Below are 13,257 nucleotides of genomic sequence, written 5' to 3'. Positions count from 1 at the left end.
GGTACAATACACGCACAAACCCAATCTACTGGTACCATTGACAACACAAAACACATATTAAACAATCTCACCAACCATTCAAGTACAGTCACACCCCCTTCCTTCAACATCTCAGCTTTCACACCATCCATACCAGATGCTTTTCCTATTCTCGTTTCATCTAGTGCTCTCCTCACTTCCTCTATTGTAATCTCTCTCTCATTCTCATCTCCCATCACTGGCACCTCAACACCTGGAACAGCAATTATATCTGCCTCCTTATTATCCTCAACATTCAGCAAACTTTCAAAACATTCCGCCCACCTTTTCCTTGCCTCCTCTTCTTTTAACAACCTTCTATTTCCATCTTTCAATGTCTCTTCAATTCTTGCGCCAGCCTTCCTTACTCTCTTCACTTCTTTTCAAAACTTCTTATTCTCTTCATATGACTGACCCAGTCCCTGACCCCACCTCAGGTCAGCTGCCCTCTTTGCCTCACGTACCTTGCGCTTTACTTCCACCTTTTTCTCTCTATATTTTTCATACTTCTCTATACTATTACTCTGCAGCCATTCTTCAAAAGCCCTCTTTTTCTCTTCCACTTTTACCTTCACTCCTTCATTCCACCATTCACTGCCCTTCCTCATGCTGCCTCCAACAACCTTCTTGCCACATACATCACTTGCAATCCCAACAAAATTTTCTTTTGCTAACTTCCACTCCTCCTCTAAATTACCAGTTTCTCTTACTCTCACCTCGTCATATGCCATTTTCAACCTTTCCTGATATTTACTTTTTACCCCCGGTTTTATTAGCTCTTCAACCCTCACTAGCTCCCTTTTACATCCACCTACTCTATTCCCCCACTCTTTTGCTACAACTAATTTTCCTTCCACCAAAAAATGATCAGACATACCGTTAGCCATACCCCCAAACACGTGCACATCTTTCAATCTTCCAAACATTCTTTTAGTTATCAACACATAATCCATTAATGCCCTTTCTACTACTCTTCCATTTGCCACTCTTACCCATGTATACTTATTTTTATCTTTTTTTTTAAAAAAGCTAGCACTTATTACCATCTCTTGTTCAACACACATATCTACCAGTCTCTCACCACTCTCATTTTCACCTGGTACGCCATACTTCCCAATGACACCTTCTACCTCTCCAGCGCTCACTCTAGTATTTAAGTCACCCATGACAACTACATAATTCCTTCTACCCAGTCCTTCTACACACCTAGTTAATTCATTCCAGAACTCATTCCGCTCTTCTTCACTTTTCTCACTACCTGGCCCATACGCACTGACAAACGCCCAACATTCCCTACCCAACATAACCCTTACCCACAATAACCTAGATGATATCTCCTTCCATTCCACTACTTTACCTGTCATCCATTCACTCAGCAATAAAGCCACACCCTCTCTCGCTCTTTCACCAAACATCACTTCACCCTTTCCTTTCATCTTTGTCTCACACAAGGCCAATACATCCACCCTTCTACTTCTAAACATACTTCCAATCTCACATCTTTTACTCTCTATCGTACTACATCCACGCACATTCAAACACCCCAAAACTAGAGTGCGGGGAGCAGTCACTCTCCCCCCAGCTCCATCTCTTCGATAACGTCTCACAGGACTTTTTATACAGGAGAGGGGGTTCCCAGCCCCCTCATCCCGTCCCTTTTAGTCGCCTCATACGACACGCAGGGATAACGTTGGCGCTATTCTAATTGTTTTCATGCCCCCGCGGCCACATTATTGGATAACTTTTACGAAATACTAAAAAACCGTAGTGTTTTAGATATTTAGTAGGGCGCGTTGGCAATAGATGACGCTGCTAAGGCGCACGGTCAAGCCAAAGGACTCTAAACAAAGAAAGTCAGTACCAAAGTCTATCTTGACTATGTTAACCGTTACACGAGATATCTGGAGGGTTGTGTATTTGGTAAGTTGCCTGAAAAACTGCTTAAAGTTGACTTTCAGGTGTTGAAGTTCCAATATTCTTTAATACCATTTGGTATTTATTGAAGGTCTGTTGATATATGTAAATTATTTCTGAATATTTCTGTACTTTAAATGTAATTTAGATACTCATTTCTTAACCCACCAGTTTAGTTTTTTTATGTATTTTTAATGTTTTTAAATGTTCATATCTTAATATACCGGTTTGTAAGTTATTTCTGTAAACTGAATGATCTTTAAATACCAAAGTTTTAACTTACTGGTTTATTTGTACTTTCAGGAGAGAAAAATAGAGGATCCCCTGATTACGTGTCCTTTTTAATCCTATATATTCTGGATAGGAAACTTTCTTGACAAATGACAAGAGCTGGTATTACTTATATTATCCTTCTGTACAGACCCACATGTCGCTGAGAAGGCCTACGGAGATAGAGACAACGTGGGTATCTGGTGATGTATTTTTCATTCTGAACTGAATGGCAAGTATTTCTTGGTTTTTTGATACAATAACAAGCAAGCTAGTCCTCCCTGATTAGGGGCGATGCCCCTAATTGTGGGAGGACGTTCCCTATGTCTGTCGCACGGTAGACCTTTAAGGTCCACCCTGCGCTATAGGGAGGCTTGCTTTTAAACCCCTGGTCTAATTTCGGTGTGTTTTAACATTTTTGTACTTATTTAGGTTTTGCAGTTTACTCAAAGCCTGTTTTCTGAACTACTTTTTTATATTAAATTCTATTCGATATTTTAATATTTTTGATATTCCTAGATTAAGTTTAAATATGGAATTGTGGGTGCATGGTTTGTTGTACGAAATTTGATTTATTTGATGCACAGTTAATATTACAGGCTTTAGTTATCGGTCACTTATGTAGGGATACTAGACATTTACAAGAAAAAATCCTGGTAATTGACACTTTTCAGATTGGATGGCACGACTTCAAGATGAAATTATTTAAGGACTAAATTCGATGAATATATCTTCCTTTTCTACCTATGACGGTTCGGTTTGGCTGAAGATTGTTACTGGAAATCCTACTAGATTCCTTCTAGATTTTGATAGTCTATCGGAATCTCTTAAAACTCATATTGCATTGGAAGATATGGCAAACTACAATTGTTAGAAATTCGGGTAAATAGGTTACTGGTAAGTTATAACTATAAAGAATGTTTTGTTTACTTTTATGGTGAAATTCCTTTCAACAAGATGAGTAACGCCAGCGATATTGATATTGATATAGATGTAAGTTTTTTTTTTTTCTGGTAGATAAAATTCTTCAAAGTTAGTCTTGGGAAAATTGAAACCTTGATTTGGTGATTTTAGTAAATCGTTCATTGAAATGATAGCTTTATTACGCATTCTTCGGTAGATTGAAGTAGATTCAATTCATATTTAATTGATGGTTGCATGAACCAGGTTTTCTGATATTTTTAGAGGCCTAATTGTATTCTCTTTGAATAAATTTATATTTTTACTTGTGGTTATCCTATTTGCTTGATATTTAAGCTTATACTGAAACTATATGGTGAAAATTTAATGTTAGAATTTCATTTTTGTTCAAGGTTTGAAATTCATTGTTAACCCATTAGATTTAGCCAATGTCCTACAAAACTAAAACTCTTGTTGTAAAATAGTGACTTGGCTTTGTAATAAAGGGTAACTTCATGGTGATTCTCAAACGAGATATGATAACCATTATATATAAAAATAAACTGGGTAACCTCATTGAAACTTCACTTGTAATTATCTTTAAAAGAAACCTTATTGCCTTGTTAACCGATGATTCTCTGATTGAATAAATGGTTTGCCGATTCTCGGAAAGCTTAACTGTGAGACTTTTATATTGTTTTACATATAGTTTAGTGTAGCTTTAATATACGAACAGGAAAACTTGTGTAATTAGTCTGCATCAAACGAAAGCGTAATGATGCGACACTACTCTTGAAAATACTTTGTCTAGGGATTGAAGGTTGAAATATTAAGGAATATCTTTAACCAACCTCACCATAAGTGTGGTTTGGAGATGCAGTAAAGTGTTAAGATAAACTGTTCTTGAAAGTCTTGAAATGGTAGGGAAGGATGTAGCTAAGATGGCATATAAATTAAACGAGACAACTACAGCGACAATTAAGCGATCTCATGGATATACAGAACATATAGAAAAAGATAGGTAACAATTTTTGGACCAAAATAATGGACAATTGTCACGGACCGTTTATTAACATAATTGAGGAGACGATAACATTGATTAGTAACTCTAGAACTAAGGCTGATTTGCGTATATATAAGGTTTTCCTAGCAAGAAGATACAAAGTAGAAAGAGTTATAAGCTACTGCCGCAGTTTGGAAGAACTAAGGAAATTTACTTTTAGCACTAATCCACAGATGTCAGCGGTGTTAATAATAAGGCAAAACAATGTAGAAGGGTTTTAGTTAGAAATGGAATGATAAACTGGTTAGGAATATAGATATTTGGGAAACTGGTACTCGGAAAAGGGAAACCATAGTCTTAGCGTAAGTAAAAGGGACGAAAAATAGATACGTGGTGCAAAAAGTTGGGAAGTAGGAAGACGGTAACAGAGTAGGAAATCTGACTGCAAATATTGAGACATTGAGTGTAAGAAAAAAAATAAGAGGGTACATAGTACAAAATTATGAAAGGAATGTTTGAACAAGTTGCAACCACACCTTATTGGGGGTCAATAGCATAAACCGGAATATGGCCAGTCGGAAATAGGATATTAGGTGTTTCTGTTTCATAACATCAGATTATAAACGATTAGTTGAGGAGATGGTGGAAGATCAAATAAGGGAACCAAATAGGGAATGCTGAGGAAAAAGTTTTATAGAAATAAGCAAAAACTATATTAAAACTGAATAAAATAAGAAAATATATAAAAAAAAACAAGAACTAGAGAAACAAATAAGTAGAAGCAGCAGATGAAATTAAAAGAAAAATGGAAGAGAAAATGACCGAACTGAGGTTTGTAAATAGCAATGGCAGTAGAGATTGCATATATGAAAATGAGGTTGAATATAATAGATTTAAGAGAAAATGATAGAAACAAACAAGAATGGAAGGATAGGCTTTGTGCGTCGTATAGTGAGGCAGATGATACAACAGAGCATATGTTTAAGTGCAATGAATTAAAATTTAGAAGTAATGGCATAGAATTACGGAAGTTAGAAACACCAACTTGAAAATTTGCCCGGTATCTGGAAGTTAGAAGTAAAAGTATGCAAGCTGTTCTGTCTGTGGAGGAGGTAACTAATGATAATGAACTTTCTGCAGATTGTAGCGCTTTGCACCTACTACGCATCTAGCAGTGTGCCCACAATCATCGTGTTTTGGAGAGAGCAAGGAGAAACCTGGAACCTGATATTGTTGAGGAAAGTAATGCACAACCGGTGTGCGCTGTAATGTTGACAGTTGTTAGACTTATGACTGTTTCTGAGATTGGTTAAATTTGACTGTTTCTGAGGTTGGTTAAATTTGACTCTTTTGTCCGAAGTATTTTGGCGCAGAGATACATGGTACAAGATCAATTCAATTAAGAGGGTGTTAGTCTAGGGATGGTATCACCCATAAAAGCAAACTTGTACAGGAAAAGCAACTAAAGAAATCTTCAATATTGTTAGTCTATAATGTTAAACTGTCGATTCATTTTTCTGTTATTCGCAATATATTAATAATTTTATTTGTTATAAAAACATTTCTAGGTCTTGAGAGTATTTATATTTCAATACAATGAGTAAGATGAGGCTGCTTGCAGCGCCTAAGCTCCGCCTACATAAGTGACGTCATTGTCTACGTCACGGGCTATCTGTATTTCCTTCCGCTGTGCATGATGCAGCAGCGTCAGTTGCAATGAAGATAAGAAACAACGCTGACTGTCATTTCTTGATCCTGCCTAGTTTAAGATCTAACATGGCGCAGTGAGTAGGATATTAAGAGGACCTACTGTAATAACCGTGGCACAGCATGGCACCACCATCGAGACGACCCTCTTTTGCATCCCCTAGGGGCAGGATTGCAAGAACAGGAACCTTTGGAACCGGCGTCAGGATGTCGCCGGCTTCCGTGTTGCAGGCTCACCAAGTGCTGCAAACCCAGCAACAAGCCATCCAGAATCTTCAGGCCGAGATAACAGCGTTGTCACTCCGGGGTACCAACGTCCCCCAACCAAGGATCCCTTCGTCTGCAGCTCCGGAAAAGTGCGAGGCTGAGGTGTCCCCTGCAGCCTTCATGTCTTGGAAACGGTCAATGGAGTGTTGGTTGCAACTGTGTAAGTTGAAGCCTATCGAGGCAGTTCACCATATAAGGCTTCATTGTGTTCCGATATTGCAACGTGCCCTCGATTCTAGGTATACTGACGCCCAGTGGAGTGCCCTGTCTACTGAAGGGGCATTTAATGCGGTTAAGCAAATGGTAGTGAAAGCTTCTAACCAAGCGGTGCAGTGGCTCGAGTTTTTTGATTTGGCCCAAGAGCCTAGTGAGTCCTTTAATGATTATTTTATCAAGTGTACGCAAAAGGCTACTGATTGTGCATTCACATGCCCTAATTTTAATCATGATTTATCCGAATATATGCTTTTGCGCAAGCTCATGGTAGGCCTAAGTGATAAAGTGCTCAAAAAGCAAGTGTTTCAATCATGCAATAATATCCGTGATATCGATTCCCTTAGAGTCATGTGCAGTGCATTCGAGGGCGCCCGTGACGACGCCCTTTGTAATAGGGCATGGCTTAGCAGCTCCCCTAGAGCGGCTGCTCTCGGTGGGTTCGAGGAGGAACACGAGGTGGAGGTGGCAGCTGCCCTTGCTAAGTGTGACAGGAGTACCTCTGTAAAAGTACAATTGCGTCTTTGTGGTAATTGTGGTACTAGTCATAGCCCTGGGTATTCTTCATGTCCCGCAAGAAGAACGACATGTTACGGGTGCGGTAAAACCGGTCACCTGAAGAAGTGTTGCAGAGGGCGGAGTGTCAGGAATAACGTTAGTGGTCTGGCCGAGGAGTCGGACATAGCGGGTGCAGTGATTGCAGTAGTCGTGGCGGCAGAGGCAAGGTTGTGGAATGGGCCCTCCCCACAACCCACTATTCGTGTTGATGTATGCTTGGCCAACTTGGGAGAGTGGTCCTGCGTCCGAGCGGTGCCGGACACTGGTGCCCAGGTTTGTGTTGCAGGACCCGCTATTTTTGCGATGTTGAACATAAAACCAGCTAAGCTGAGGTTAAAGGGAGGATTGCGAGACTTCGCCAACCTGCATCTGAGGTGTTTAGGTTCAACCTCTTGCACCATAGAATACAAGGGGAGGCATACAACTCAGGAAGTATACTTCGTAAAGTCCTCCATTGATTTTTATTTATCCCTGGATGCTTGCAAGAAACTTGGTCTTGTGCCAGAAACGTTTCCTAACCACGCTCCCTTTACGGACTCTGCCCCCGCAGCAGCTAGTACAACCCTTACATTAGCGGAAGCAACTGATCAACCCGTGAGACCGTCGGCCATTCCGTTTCCCCCTAGTGAGGAGAATATTGCCAGATTAGAAAACTGGTTATTAGCCCATTTTTCAAGTACGCCTTTCAACACTGAGAGAGAATCCTTCCCGGTAATGGATGGGGAACCCCACCGTATTCACTTATTACCTGACGCAGTTCCTTACGCATGCCACACACCTGCGTCGGTACCTAAGCACTGGGAAAAGGAGGTGAAAGCCCAGTTGGAGGAGGACGTCAAGAGAGGGGTCCTACAAAGAGCTCCCCCTGGAGAGCCCACAGAATGGTGTTCACGTATGGTGGTCGTGGCAAAGAAAACGGGGCAACGAAGACGTACGGTCGACTACTAAAAACTTAATGCAAGTTGTAGAAGGGAGACGCACCATACCCCTACGCCCTTCGATATGGTATCCAGCATTCCCCTTTGCTCATACAAGACTGTGGCCGACGCCTATTGGGGATTTCACCAGGTAGAACTGGACAAGGAGAGCATACCTCTAACCACGTTCATTACACCTTGGGGTAGGTACCAATACCGAAGGACACCAATGGGACATTGTTCCGCCTCCGACGCTTATACACGCCGTTTCGATGATGCCATTGAAGAAGTACCCAGGAAGTTTAAGTGTATGGACGATACACTTCTGTACGATTCGAGCGTAGAAAGCGCCTTTTGGCATGTGTACGAATTCCTTACTGTCTGTGCATACAAGGGCATCACTTTGAAACCAGAAAAATTCAAGTTTTGCAAGAAAGAAGTGGAATTTGTCGGATTCGACGTCGGTTGGGACTCCTGCAAGCCTTCAGAAGATTATTTATCTGCCATAAAACGTTTTTCTATGCCCCAAAAGCCCACAATATCCGACATCAGGTCATGGTATGGTTTTGTCAATCAGCTGGCCCCCTTCCTGACAACGGCGCCCATCATGACCCACTTTAGAGACCTGCTGAAGAAGCCCTCGGGCAAACAGGTTTATTGGGATGAGTACCTTCAGGAAAAGTTTCGTCAAGTGCAAGACATCGTCTGCAAGTTGGCCAAGGACGGCCTCACCTACTACGATAAGCTGCGGCCGACTGTTGCAGTCACTGACTGGAGTAAGGAGGGGGTGGGCTTCGTCATCCTCCAACAATATTGCAGTTGCACCTCCGTCGAAACCCCCTTCTGTTGTAGAGATGGTTGGAGAATAGCACTTTGCGGCAGTCGGTTCCTCACGCCCGCCGAGTCTGGGTATGCAGCTGTGGAAGGGGAAGCCCTTGCAGTGGCTTGGTGCTTAAAAAAGGCAAGGTTGTTCTTATTGGGCTGCCCGAACTTAACCATTGTCACGGACCACCGCCCCTTAGTCAAGTTACTAGGCAATAGGAGTCTCGGCGACATTACCAACCCCAGACTGTTTAGATTAAAGGAGAAAACATTATTGTACAATTTCAACGTTAAATATCTACCAGGCAAGAGAAATCATGCTGCTGACTTTCTCTCTCGTTTTCCTACCCTGAGGACGACGCCAGATGGACAGGATGCGAGCTTCAACGAAGAATTAACGATTGCCATGGTGTCAGCAATCGCAGAAAACCTACAGGAGCAGTGCACTATAGACGAGAAAACTGTTGAAGAGGCAGCCCTGGACGACCCAGCATATCAGCTGCTAGTCGCTCGAGTGAATGCAGGGGATTGGAACCCGAAGAAATCTCAAGAAATTGCATGTTTGAGGCCCTTCTACGGCATCAGAGAACCTCTCTCTATATCTGGTAACCTGGTCACATACTGTTTCAACGACAACTGCATCCGCCTTGTCATTCCCGAAGGGCTCCGTCACCAGATAACCGCCAACCTCCATGCTGGACATCAAGGCCTAGATACAATGTTGAGGAGAGCGAGACATTCGGTCTATTGGCCAGGCATCGAGGGTGACCTCCAGCATCATCGTTCACGATGTACATCGTGCGACGCCCACGCACCATCACTTCCTGCCGAAGTCATGAAAATGACCCCTGCCCCAGAGTATCCGTTCCAACAGACTGTCATGGACCTGTTTCAGCTCGAAGGACGCATGTATATGGCATATTGTGACAGGCTTACAGGCTGGCTAGAAATAGCCCACTTCCCCAATGGCACCTCGTCTGCAAAGGTCATGACAAAACTTAGGCATTACTTCACTCGATGGGGAGCACCCGAACAATTGTCTACCGACGGCGGCACCAACCTGGTGAGTGAAGAGATGATGACCTTCTACAGGAGATGGAGAGTTGACATACGCTTATCATCGGCCCACTATCCGCAGTCAAATGGGAGAGCCGAGGCCGCGGTTAAGTCCGCGAAAAGGATAATTAGAACAAGTATCAGTGGGACTGGAAGCCTCGATAACGACAAGGTATCATTGGCCATGCTACAATACCTGAACACGCCTTTAAGAGGTATAAATAAATCTCCGGCGCAACTGGCAACCGGGAGACAGTTACGGGATGGTGTACCGACTGCAAAACTCAACTATATGATAGACCAACATTGGAGAAAATCCATTAGAAAAAGAGAACTTCAAGTAGCAGAGAAAAATGAGAAGATAATCGAAAGCGGCAGCGACAGGAGGCTAACGCCCTTACAGCCAGGCACTCACGTTAGGATTCAGAACCAGATGACCAAGGCCTGGGACAGGCTGGGAATCATAGTCGAGCAACGACCTCATAGACAGTACGTCGTGAGACTAGATGGTAGTGGGCGTCCGTCCATAAGGAACAGAAGACACCTCAAGGTCACTGAACTGCCCGTCAATGAGATAAGAGGAGCCACTCCTACCGACGACGAAGTGGGTCATGAGCCTAAGTTTCCCCCATCAGCGCCAGAGGTACGGCCTCCAAGGAAGAGAGAGGCCCCTGCCTGGATGAACGATTATGTTTAATTATCTCTGCTTTGATCTTGCATTTATAAAATGAAAAATTATGTTTTATTTTACTGCACAGACGTGCATTGATTTCATTTACAAAATTATATTTTGTAGGAAATTTTAAGTTAGGTTGGTGTTGCATTCACGACTCAATTTTAGTGCACATCTTACAATGCTGATGTAATTATTGTTTCATTGAGGTTACGTTAATGCTGTCGATGTTGTTCTCTCTCTCTCTCTCTCTCTCTCTCTCTCTCTCTCTCTCTCTCTCTCTCTCTCTCTCTCTCTCTCTATCCCATCTGAACGTTACCATTAATTATTACGATTATGATTTACCTTATATGTCTGATGTTTTACATTAAGAGAGTATAGAATTTTGTTTATCATATCTGTTTTTGATATTGTCATTTATAAGTTTTGAAAATATTACCCTCGTAATATTTTGGGAGGGAGATGTAAGATGAGGCTGCTTGCAGCGCCTAAGCTCCGCCCACATAAGTGACGTCATTGTCTACGTCACGGGCTATCTGTATTACCTTCCGCTGTGCATGATGCAGCAGCATCAGTTGCAATGAAGATAAGAAACAACGCTGACTGTCATTTCTTGATCCTGCCTAGTTTAAGATCTAACACAATGAAACCCTTTTTATACTTAAAAGCAGTTTTGTTTTACCATTGGAAGCTTTGGAAATAGACGAGAGTTCAAACTGGTTGATAATCATACAAGCAATTATGAAGTTTAGGTGTAATGAGAGTTTAAATAAAATTTCAAATTTTTTTTTTGCTTGCACGATGTTCAGAAAGAGTAGAGCTAATTTTAAGGCCTTTATCATTTTGTAATTTTAAATAGTATTATTTAATTTACTCTGAACATTTTAACAGCAATAAAATCTGAAAGCTGATTAAACTCTAAAACTTGGTAGTGAAGATTAATTTGAAATCTTCCTTGATTTACATGAAAGTGATTCTTTTGGGAAACAGAGTTCGTAACTGGGGGCAAATCCATTTCCAGGGTCGTTAGTGTTCATGGGCCTACAGCTGCAGTAGATATGAAACGACCATTTAAAGGTTTAAAGCCCACTCATGAATGTCAGAGGTAAGGGACAGTGACAATGCCCTATCAAGCAGGACAGTACCCTATGATAAGCACCCAAACTCCCTCTCCACCCAAGCTAGGACCAAGGAGGGCCAGGCAATGACTGCTGATGACTCAGCAGTTCGACCCATAGGCTCCCCCAAACCCCTCATCCTTAGCACAAGTATGGTGAGGTTGCAGCGACCAAAGGAACTAACGAGTCTGAGCGGGACTCTCACCTCAGTCTGGCGTTCACCAGGCAGGGACGTTACCACATCGGCTACCACAACCTGTTTGAGGATTGTGTGGGCAGACGCTTCTGCAGTTTAAGAATTATAAAGCCTGCCTGACACTTGCGCGCATTTTTGCCACGCACTGGCATGCATTGATGCGTGCTAGTGCGTGCCACATTGTGGCACGGACTGGTGTTTTTCCCGGACTGTTCACGACCAGTTCACTCCAGTTCGCGCATCGTTCACGCAACGTTCACACGATGGCACGAATTGGCACGCGTAGTTCACGAGAAGTTCCCGACACGTTCACGCGAGTTCACTCATCATTCCGCATCGTTTCCGCATCGTTCACGCCAGTTCACGCCAGTTCACGAATTGGCCACTCCATATAAAAACGGGGCTTCTCCAACCTGAGGACATTCTTGGATTGGCTTCGGAAGAGACAACAATGCTTTCTGTCAGAGACACCATTGCATTGAGGAGAAGAAACGTATCTTTTTCGTTTGTATTTTTTGTTGCCCTTTATTTTTGTTTCAATAAGAAAGCATTTGATTTACATATAAATAGCAGACATAAAATATGTACAAGTATTAAGAGAGCATTTTATTTTAACATTAAAAGCAGCAAACATGAAAAGTTTTTAGACTGTTGATTTTAAGGTAATAGAGAAAAAAGTGTGTTGAAATAAGAAATCATTTTATTTTTACATTAAAACAGCAAACAGAAAAAATTTGTTTTGCTCTTCATTTTAAGGTAATAAAGAAGAATAAGTATGTTGATGAAATAAAACATAATTTCATTTTTACATTCAAACAGCAAACTTAAAAATTTCTTGGGTTTATTTTATAGTTAATTTTTATTTAAAACAAAAGTTTTGGGTCTTGATTGGTAATAGAGGAAAATAAGTGTGTGCATGAAATAAGACATCATTTTATTTTAACATTCAAACAGGAAATATAAACAATTATTAGGTTTATATTTTTCTTTCCTTTTCATTAATTTTTTTCGTTTCCTTTTTGTTTCTCTTCATTATAAAGTTATAAAAATAGTTTGAAATAAGATATATTTTTTTTTCACATTAAAACAGCAAATATAAAGATTTATTAGGTTTATTTTTCTTTCGTTTTCATTAATTTTTTCGTTTCCTTTTTGTTTCTCTTCATTTTAAAGTTATAGAAATAGTTTGAAATAAGATATAATTTTTATTTCACATTAAAACAGCAAATATAAAAATTTATTAGGTTTATTTTTCTTTCCTTTTCATTAATTTTTTCGTTTCCTTTTTGTTTCTCTTCATTATAAAGTTCACGCCACTTCCCGCATCGTTCACTCCAGTTCACGCCAGTTCCCGCACTGTTCACTCCAGTTCACTCCAGTTGGCGCATCGTTCACGACTATTTCACGGCCATTTAGTGCGTGCCAATGTGTGCCACAAACTTTAAACATTTCAAAGTTCTGGGCACGCATGGCACGCATTGGTATGCTCTGGCACGTGAGTTCCCGCACTGTTCACGACATTTTCACGGCTCGTTCTTGCGAGTTCGCGCATCAATGCGTGCAAGTGTCAGGTACCCTTAAGGCTTTCAGAACAAGTGTGACTTTTGTCATTTTGTCTTGAAAAT

This window comes from Palaemon carinicauda, chromosome 1, assembly GCF_036898095.1.
Source record: "Palaemon carinicauda isolate YSFRI2023 chromosome 1, ASM3689809v2, whole genome shotgun sequence".
Taxonomy (NCBI): Eukaryota; Metazoa; Arthropoda; class Malacostraca; order Decapoda; family Palaemonidae; genus Palaemon; species Palaemon carinicauda.
This window is presented reverse-complemented; position numbering follows the sequence as displayed.